Consider the following 9,605-nt stretch of genomic DNA (forward strand, 5'->3'; position numbering starts at 1 on the left):
AATATTCGATCTGTAGATTCTTTCAGTCTCTTACTTTTTTCTTTCTATGCAGGAAACCATAAACTGTTTCATTCTTCCTTTTTAAAAATAAAATTTAAAAATAAAATTTACAAAACATTTTATTTCTCCCAGTCTGCTCCACGTCTTCCTAGGCAGTTAGAGCTGCCAGCCAGCAGGGCTCTCGCTCTTTGCATCACTCTGCAGTTACGGCTCTGCTTAGGGAGATGGCCATTATCCTCTGTTCTGATTTTTACTGCGATGACATCTAGGCTCTTTTATCCTTTTCATGCATATTTTATTCTACACACAATAAGCCTATTAGAAGCACAGAGTTAGAAACGTTGTATTTTTGTGCTCATGCTGTACCCTCTCTGGAGTGCTTTGTCTTCAGCCTTTTCTGCTGTAAAATCCTGTTCTCTACATAGCCTCATGAAGCCTGGCTTTATTTATTTATTTTATTTTTCTTTCTCTCTCATCTCTTCATTTTCTTCTGCTGGTGTGCTTTAGTCAGGGGGTGGGGAGGCTGGCACTCCTTACCGTCAACGACATCAACACCCAAGTGTGGGAGACAGTCATTTGATGATGCCTAAATATGGGAAAGAATGTTCCAAGTATGTTACTTGAGTGGTTTTGATAGTTCTGAGACATTGTCAGCTTCGTTGCACCAGGGCTGAGAAAATCTTTCCAAGATCTGCTGGTTGACCAAGTCAACCTCAGGGCATCACAGGCCCAGGAACATGTTGGAAGCTTAGGTAGAAGTGTTATCCAACCTATTCTTCTTTCCATCCTCTAGTGAGACAGTCGACATAATGAGCTGGCCTAGATGAGCTGGCTGTCATGTCCCCCACGTGCATCTGCTCATGCTGTCCACTGCACAGGCATCAGTAACTGAGGAGGCCCAGTCCCTGTATATCCACTCCAAGGTTGGACCACAGCCTGTGATTTTCCCTAAGGCGATCATTTGAGTACAAGGATCTAGTTGTGGTGTCCCCGAAGAAACCTCACCTGGTGTGAGGTGTGCCAGCTTATGCAGGATCAGATTCAGTCTGTCACCTGCACCAGCCAGCACACATTATGGTGAATGCAGCTGCTGGTCAGTTCCACCCCCAGCCCCATCTTTCACACAAACTGATGAGTGCTGTGGTCTAGCCCAGCCTGCCACAGGCCCGGTTTTCACATACACCAGCAGGTGCTGCAGCCTAGTTGGGGCAACCCCAATAACTCTCACCTGGCCCACCCCAGTCCTGGTTTTGGCATGTACTGCTGCCTAGCTTGGTCTGTCCCACCTTCTGTCTGGCTGTTGTACATACCCTGACCTAACCCACACATGGGCCAACAGTGCTACCATCTTGAACAGCTCTGGTCTGCCCCTAGCCCTGACTCTCATGTTCATCAGTAGAAACTATAGCCCAGCAAGGAGTCCCACAGTTCTCCTACCAAGCCTGCTTCCAGCCTTGGATCTTGTACCTACCAGGGGGCACTGTGGACAGCCTGACATGACCTGCACCCAGTCCCAGCACTTGCCAGCTAGTGCGCCAGCACAGCCCAGCCTGGCCTGCCCCAGATGTGGCCCAAATACTGGCTAATGTGGCCCAAATATTGCAACCCTGCCCAGAGAGGCCCACCTCTTGTCCCAGCTGTTAAACTCACCAGTGGAAGCAGCAGGCAGTCCCCAAGGTTCCCCTACCAAGCCTGCTCCCAGGGTTTTTATTCTCAGTAGACATGAGAAGCTTTGGAAAAACTGTTCAGCATCTGCCTATTTTGGTTTTGATCAGTATAGTTTTGCTCACTGTCCCTGGGGACTTGTTCCAGGACCCCCTGCAGATACCAAACTCCACAGATGTTCATGTCCCTTATTGAAAAAGATAGACTGTATTTGTATATAATCCCTGTACATCCTTCTATAAAGTTTATATCATCTCTGAATTCTTATGACACCTAATATAATATAAATGCTGTGTACCTAATTGTTATACGGTTATACCTAGTTGTTATACAAGGAACAGTAACAAGGAAAAAAGTGCTCAGTACAGATGCAGTGTTTTCCCCGAATGCGTTCAGTGTACACTTGGTTGAACCTGCAGCTTGGGGACCTGTGGGGCTGGAGGGATGACTTTGACTTGGCTCACAGTTGCTGAAGTGCTAACGTGGTATCTGTGTTCAGGATGCCGAGGAAGACCATGAAAGAACACATCAGATGGCTTTGCTGAGAAAGCTCTGTTTGCCCATGCTGTGCTTTCTGCTGCATACCATCCTGCACAGCACCGGCCAACACCAGGAGTGCCTGCAGTTAGCAGACATGGTGTCGTCTGAGCGCCACAAACTGTACCTGGTAATTACTGGAGCATCTTGGTCATTAGAGAACTACTCACTTTGTGAAGATGGGTTTACATCTTTTAGTTCCTCTTGGATTTTCTCGAAGTGGTGGGCCAGTTTCAAAATGTGTGTCCCGCACCAAAATTTATATATACTCAACAGAAGCCAAGTGTTCTTTGATTATTATTTTTTTAATTTATAATTTTTACTTACTTACTTTGAGGGCAGAGTGAGACATCTTCATCTGCTGATTCGCTCCTCCAATGTCTCCAATGCAAGGATGGCCAGGATTCCCAGATCCCATCTGGGTGTCCCATGTTGTAGCAGGGACCCTAGAACTTGGGGCCAATCATCTCCTCCCTCTCAGGCATATTGTCAGGAAGCTGAATCTGAAAGCAGAGAAGTCAGGAATCAAACCAGCATCCCCATATGACATTCTGGCGTTCTAAGCTATAGCTTAACTGACTGTATCTTAACACCAACCCTAAATGTTTATAGACTGAGAAAAATAGCCTTGAAGTTCCTGAACTCCTCTAATTAACTAGGCTGTGATCCTTAAAGTCTTAAATTTTTAGGAGCCACTGCCATGGCATAGAACCTTAAGCACCCGCCTTCTGTGCTGGCATCCCATTTGGGCACTGGTTTGAGTCCCAGCTTATCCACTTCTATTCCACCTCATCGCTTATCCACATAGGAAAACAGCAGAAACTGGTCCAAGACCTTGAGCCCCTGTACACAAGTGAAAGATCCAGAAGTTTCTATCTCTATAAATCTGCCTTTCCAATAAATATCCTTTTAAATTAATTTTTATTTTTGGAAATGCAGATTTACAGAGAGATCTTGCATCCACTGGTTCACTCCCAAAGTGGCCATAATGACTGGAGCAGAACTGATCTGAAGTTAGGAGTCAGGAGATTCTTCCGGGTCTCCCATCCGGGTACAGGGCTCCAAGGCTTTGGGCGGTCCTCTACTGCTTTCCCAGGCCACAAGCAGGGAGCTGGATGGAAGTGGAGCATCTGGGACATAAACCAGTACTTTGCAAGGGGAGGATTAGCCAATTTAGCCATTGTACCAGGTCGAGAAATAAATCTTTAAGAAAAAAAAAAGAAAAACTTGTATTAAGTTAGTAACTGATTGGGTAACTAAGTTTGTGATCTTTTGATTCTTAATTTTTTTCTTTTTAAAAATCAGGTGTTTTCTAAGGAAGAACTGAAGAAATTGCTGCAGAAGTTGCGGGAATCCTCTCTGATGCTCCTCGACCAAGGATTTGATCCCCTGGGTTATGAAATTCAACCCTAAGTGTTATATTCAATGTGTTCCCACTGGTTTCCAGGAGAATGGAGCTCCTACATGTGTATATATAAAAGATACAAACTTGTTATTTTGCATCACTCTGGGAGAAGATGTAAAATTTACACACTTGAATTTTGTACTTTTCAGAATATGATGGTAACAGAAAATTTTATGTATTATATCAGTGTTTCCCTAAGTTTTTAAAATAAAATTCTATAAAATGTTCTGATATTATAAATTAAGATAATATAGCAAAGATATTTTCAAAATAATGTTATCCTATTATGTGACAGGCATCTGCTGCAGTCAGTTGGAGCCTGTAAGTCTCAGCTCAGTGTCTGGCACACAGTAGGCCTGAACACGCTGAGGTACACAAAACGAGTAAGATCTATTTTATCTATGTCCCCTCTGATATATCAGATAAAAGTAAATTTAAAAGATTCTGTTAAAAACAAAATAATCAAAGCTGAAAGGTCTCTGAGGAAGAGCATTTGGGCCGAGATTTGAGTGATGCACTGAATTAGCCAAGACAGCGTATAAGGCCGCAGGAAGGTGAGCTAGGAATCAGGCAACGGAACGGGCGAAGACTAGAACTAAATGTTAGGCACGTCCGTGAACCAGTGTTTCTCAGTGTGCTACACTGGCTGCAATGGGGGCTTAACTGCAAGAGGTAACGAAGAGGAGGTGAGGTGACCGTCATTGACAGCAGGGTCTGGAACAATAACTCCCAAGGCCAACCCATTGTCTGAGTCACCCGTGGCACGGGTGGAGACTGCATGCTATGGGTGACAGGCACATTTGAGCCATTCTGGCTTCATTTACACACAGCACTGGCATTCTTCCTACAGCCAAAGCAGGGAGCAGTAGTTGGTCACAACGCTACTCCAGATATCAAGCTGGATGGGATGTACAGGCAGAGGCCTCAGGTTTTATTTATGTTAGCTAATGTGGTTCAGAGAATATTTTACTTAACAAAGTATCTCTCATTCTAGTATTTCACAATGCCTTCACTAGTAACATCAAATGAAACAAAAACATAAGCTGGAGCAGTATAAACTGATATAGATGTGTCAGTCTAACCAATAAACAAAGAGCGATCTACTGAAAACCACAGAATATTGGTGGAACAAAGGGAAGGGAACCAAATAAATAACATGCCACATTGATCAAAGCATTAGCAGAGAAAGGATGTTCCTTCTCTCCACGCTGATGGCTTTCATATGGTTCCTCTTAGAATTCCAGCAAGAAAAGACATTTTGTTTGGGCATTTTTTTTAAGATTTGTTTATTTTTATTTGAAAGGCGCTTGCAGAGACAAAGAGAAGATGATCTTCCATCTCCCCAAAATGGCCACAACAGCCAAGGCTGAGCTGATCTAATGCCAGGAGCCAGAATCTCCTTTCAGATCTCCCACATGAGTATGGGAGGCCAGGAACTTGAGCCATCCTCCTTTGCTTTCTGAGGCCATAAGCACGGAGCTGGATCAGAAACTGGGAGACCAGGACCAAAACCAGTGCCTTTATGAAATGCAAGCACCACAGGCATAGGATTAGCCTAATATGCCACCATGTTGGCCCCTGGTTTTTGTTTGTTTTTCATTTATAGTAAGACCGGCTCATCAAGATAGTGACAGGGACCATGGCAAGGGATTTTACATTTGAAGATTTGAACTGTTGATTGGTATATTTAGTGTGAAAATAGTATAGTGGCTGTGTGAAAAAAGTGTCCTTCTAGGAAATGCAGGCTAAAATACAGCTGAAGGTCATAAAATGTACTTGAATATTTTAGCTTTAAAACAAGTCATTGCAGACAAAGCAAGTATGGCAAAATCTTAAATTGTGAACTCACAGGAAAAAGGAGTATGTATCAGATTTTAGATTTCTCTAAAGATTAGGATAAAATTCAATAAACTGAATGTAAAAGCTTTTTAACAATAAAGAGAATACGATCTAAGGGTATGCCTACATGTCTTATCCAAGAGAAACAAAACTGGTTACTTAAACTTCATAAGAATATCTTCTCATCAAAAGATACCATTAAAAAATAAGCCACAGACTGAAGTAGAAAAATCTTTGCAAAGCAAATTTTCTGGAAAAGAAATAAAACTCAAGTGAATCAATGTCTAAATAAGCCACAGACTGATAGAAAATATTTGCAGAAATATCTGGAATAAGTTTTAAAAAATGGGTCTAGAATACAGCTCTCAAAACAACAACAACAAAAAACAAAAAAAAAATAGAATACAGCTCTAACTCAAAAAAAGGCCAAAAACATTTTTTTTTTTAATGAACGGAAGACTAGAACAAAAGTAAGACGTAATTACTAAGCCTTGGAAATTCTGGAAATTGGGTGGTCTCTGCCACCCTCATGGGAAGCCTTGTTAGAGCTCCTGGCTCCTGGCTGTTGCAGACATTTGGGGAGAGAACAAGTAAATGGAGGATCACTCCGTATCTCAGACAGAAGAATGTTCATATTACCTATAACAGTCAAAAACGAAATGACCTAAAACCCACTAATAGGTAAATGACTAAACAGACTGCAGCATGTTCCTAAATAAGAGTACTACTCAGCCATATAAAAAGGAAAGAATTACTGATATTGTATGATCCATTTATATGAAGGTCTAGAACAGTTAAAACCCTTTTTCAAGAAAAAGTGGTTTCCTCTTTGGGGCAGAGGAGGATTTTCGGGGAACATATTGGGGAACATATTGGCACAAATAAAATCTATCTTGGGGTTGCTACAATGGCTCAACTGGTTAACCCTCCACCTCCAAGCACCAGCATCCCATATGGACACCAGTTCATGTCCTCACTCCTTCACTTCCAATCCAGCCGACCCAAAGCCTTGGGACCCTGCACCCATGTGGGAGACCTGGAAGAGCTCCTGGCTCCTGGCTTCGGATTGGCTCAGCTCCAGCCGTTGGGGCCACTTGGGAAGTGAACCATTGGACAGAAGATCTTCCTCTCTGTCTCTTCTTCTCTCTGTGTATCTGCCTTTCCAGTCAATCAATCGATCTTTTTAAAAATTCAAATGGAGGAGTTAGGAATATGTTGAGATATAAGAATGGTAGTGTTGAGACCAAAACAAGGTAGGGGTAGACTCACTCAATATTTTAAGTTTGTATAAGTTTGGAGAAATGTAAGCTGCTGGACAGAGATTTAGCTTTGAATTTCCCTTTCTTCCCATTTCAAATGCACAATAACATCTCTGAATGTCCATTTTGACCATGTTATTCAAGTCCCAACTGCTTCACTTCAGATCCAGCTCCCTGCTAATGTGCCTGGGAAAGCAGTAGATGGTGGGCCTTGCACCCAGGTAGGAGACCTGAATGAAGTTCTTAGCTTCAATATGACCCAGCTCTGTCCACTGTGGCTATTTCGGGAGTGAACCTGTACATGGAAAACCTCGCTCTCTTTTTCTCTCTCTTTGTGCATGTGTGTGTCTTTTCTCTGCCACGCTACCTCTCAAATCAATCTTAAAGTCATATCCTTAGGGGCAGGCATTTGGCGTAGCAGCCAAGACACCCATGTCACATTAAGATGGAGTTCCTGGATTTATTACGCTGGTCCTAATCCTGACTCCGTTTCAAGACAAACTGGTGCCCACATAGGACTCAGGTGGCAGCTTACCCACTATGCCACAATGACAATTTTAATTTGAAAGATGAAGTTTCCTTTCAGAGAAAGGAAAAAGAGGAAGAGAGGGTAAAAGAGGTCTTCCATCCATCTATCCATTCACTTTCCAAGTGGCTGTAAGAATTAGTGCTGAGGCAGGGAGTAGACGGATTCCGGGAACTCCATGTGATCTCCCCGGGTCTTGGGTCATCTGTTGCTGCATTCCTAGGTGCATTAGCAGGGGCTGGATAGGAAGTAGAGCAGCCAGGACACAAACCATGGCTCACACGACTGCCTTACTGGTTGTGGCTTAGTCCACTGCATCACAATTGACCCCTTCATCACATTATTAAAGGTAAGTTTGTTGTGCTCGGATCAGCAGTGACAGAGAAAGCTCAACTGTGCTAAGCTCAGGTCTTGAGTTACCCAATGAATCACAAGAAGTCTGACATCAAAGCAAGCCCACAAAGGCGGTTTATTCAAGCTCGGCATGTCCAAGCGTGGGCTCCCAGCTGTCCCCGACGCAGTGGATCAGAATTGAGCAGCCTTCAACCAACTGACCGACCGGCCAGCTGGCCAGCCAGGACCAACACCTCTTACCGGAGTGCGGTCACGAACAGCACATTCACAGAGTTTTTACAAGGGCAGTCCACAATAACTTGAAAAGGGGGCAATGCACAATAGCCTGCAAGGTGAGGGGGAAATACCACACATTCCCTACCTATCTTGGCTGGACAGCCCATGCCTGGCTCTTTTCTGGTCTAGCAATTAAGGTAACCACCCACTTAATTGCTTGGAGCCACCTGTAAGATAACCAGACTTGGACCCTGATTCATGAGAATTGGGGCCCATTCGTGTTAAAGGTCACAAAGGCCATTTGACTCACACAGCTTGTTATCAGCAATGAGCCATGAACAAATGTTTGGGATTTTGATTCTGAGGTTCCTCAATTATATTTGGCTTCAAGGACAGTCAAGGTCATTTTGTACCTGCAGCAGCATGCATATCAATTTGCAGCACTTCCGTGGTAACTAATTTGGTAGTATTATATGCTCAAACTTTGAAGCTGCTTCCACCCCTAGAAATTTGAACTTGGATTGGGCATTTGATGCCAGTAAGTATATTACCAGTGAAAAGGTATTACAGTAATAATTAAAAAAAAATGCTCACAAAAGTATTGGGGGGGTAGAGATGGGGAAGATGTGGCAAAGCAAAAGTGCCAAAATGCTGCAAAAATCTACGGAGGCATTGAGCTTTGTCATACTATTACGTTAAACGTTTGTATGTCTGGATTTTAAAGTTTTCAAGACTACCAGGGATAGCGGCAGCTGCAGGAGGAGCTGCGATAGCCCAGACGTTTTCCCAGACCTTCCCAGATCAGCGCTAGAGGACCCCCAGGCAGCATCGGAGGAACCAACAAGGGTGTGGGAACAAAAACCGGACGATGCACAGTATTATTGTCTTACTGTTACAGTCTTCTTGGGAATTACTGTGATGCTGTAGCTGATGGAAAGAAACCTCTCAAGCTGATCGCTCTGCCGAGAAAAGGGAAATGTGACTACCATGAAAAAAACGTGGCTGCTGCTGTAGAGACTTTTGCAGAAGATCAGAAGTTGCATAGTACAGATGCTGATTTCATTGCCAAGAAGATGTCAAGAAGCTCAGAATGGATCAGAATCTGAGGTGTCTGCATCCCAGTGCACTCAGCCAAAAATCAATTCTCTGCTTTGGTGAAACTCCCTTCTGGAGAGGATTACAATTTGATCACTGAGGCTTCTTCATTCTACAGTTTCAGAACAGAGTACCTTTAAAGTACTTTGAACAAAGGTTGAAATTAAAATGAAAAAAAGAAAAAAAAAAAAACAGAGGCTGTGAGATGAGAAAAGCTAGAGGGGCAAGGAGATACACCTCAACCAAAACAATTCATAGCTGATGTAAAGAAACTATATCCATTATCATCTCATCATGCAAGAAATTGGGATAAATTGGTTGGTGAGATCTAAGAAGAGGAGAACGAGAACTTGGAAGGAGATGCAGCTTTAAACAAGTTGTTTCAGCAGATTTATTCAGATGGTTCTGATGAAGTGAAATGTGCCATGAACAAATCATTTATAGAGTCGTGTTACAGTTTTGAGTACCAATTGGTCTGATGTAGGTAAAAGAAAAGCCCTTGAAATCAGCCCTTCTGATGATATGCAATGGAAAAAATACTAAATAAAGGAACTTGACACCACTGTATTGCAAAACAATAATAATAATAAGGTTTTCAAAATGTGTAAAAATACACGTTCACTGAGTCATGCTTGTCCCTAAACTTGGTCAGCACAAGTAAAACTGATCAACTACACAGCCCACTCCAGCAAGTCGGCTCAACTGACAC

The 9,605-nt window shown here is 43.0% G+C and overlaps 1 long non-coding RNA gene and 1 pseudogene across 1 annotated transcript; both read left to right on the forward strand.

Annotated features, from left to right (window-relative positions):
• Window positions 1–1,786: 1,786 nt before the first annotated feature.
• LOC121167059 lies at window positions 1,787–3,834 on the forward strand. Its single transcript, XR_005885530.1, has 2 exons — window positions 1,787–2,332; window positions 3,508–3,834. It is a non-coding gene; the product is annotated as an uncharacterized LOC121167059 (long non-coding RNA).
• A 2,824-nt stretch (window positions 3,835–6,658) lies between these two features.
• LOC121167060 lies at window positions 6,659–9,439 on the forward strand (annotated as a pseudogene).
• Window positions 9,440–9,605: the final 166 nt, after the last annotated feature.

The sequence above is a fragment of the Ochotona curzoniae genome, unplaced genomic scaffold, assembly GCF_017591425.1.
Source record: "Ochotona curzoniae isolate NIBS_2020 unplaced genomic scaffold, NIBS_Ocur_1.0 patch30, whole genome shotgun sequence".
In the NCBI taxonomy this organism is placed as follows: domain Eukaryota; kingdom Metazoa; phylum Chordata; class Mammalia; order Lagomorpha; family Ochotonidae; genus Ochotona; species Ochotona curzoniae.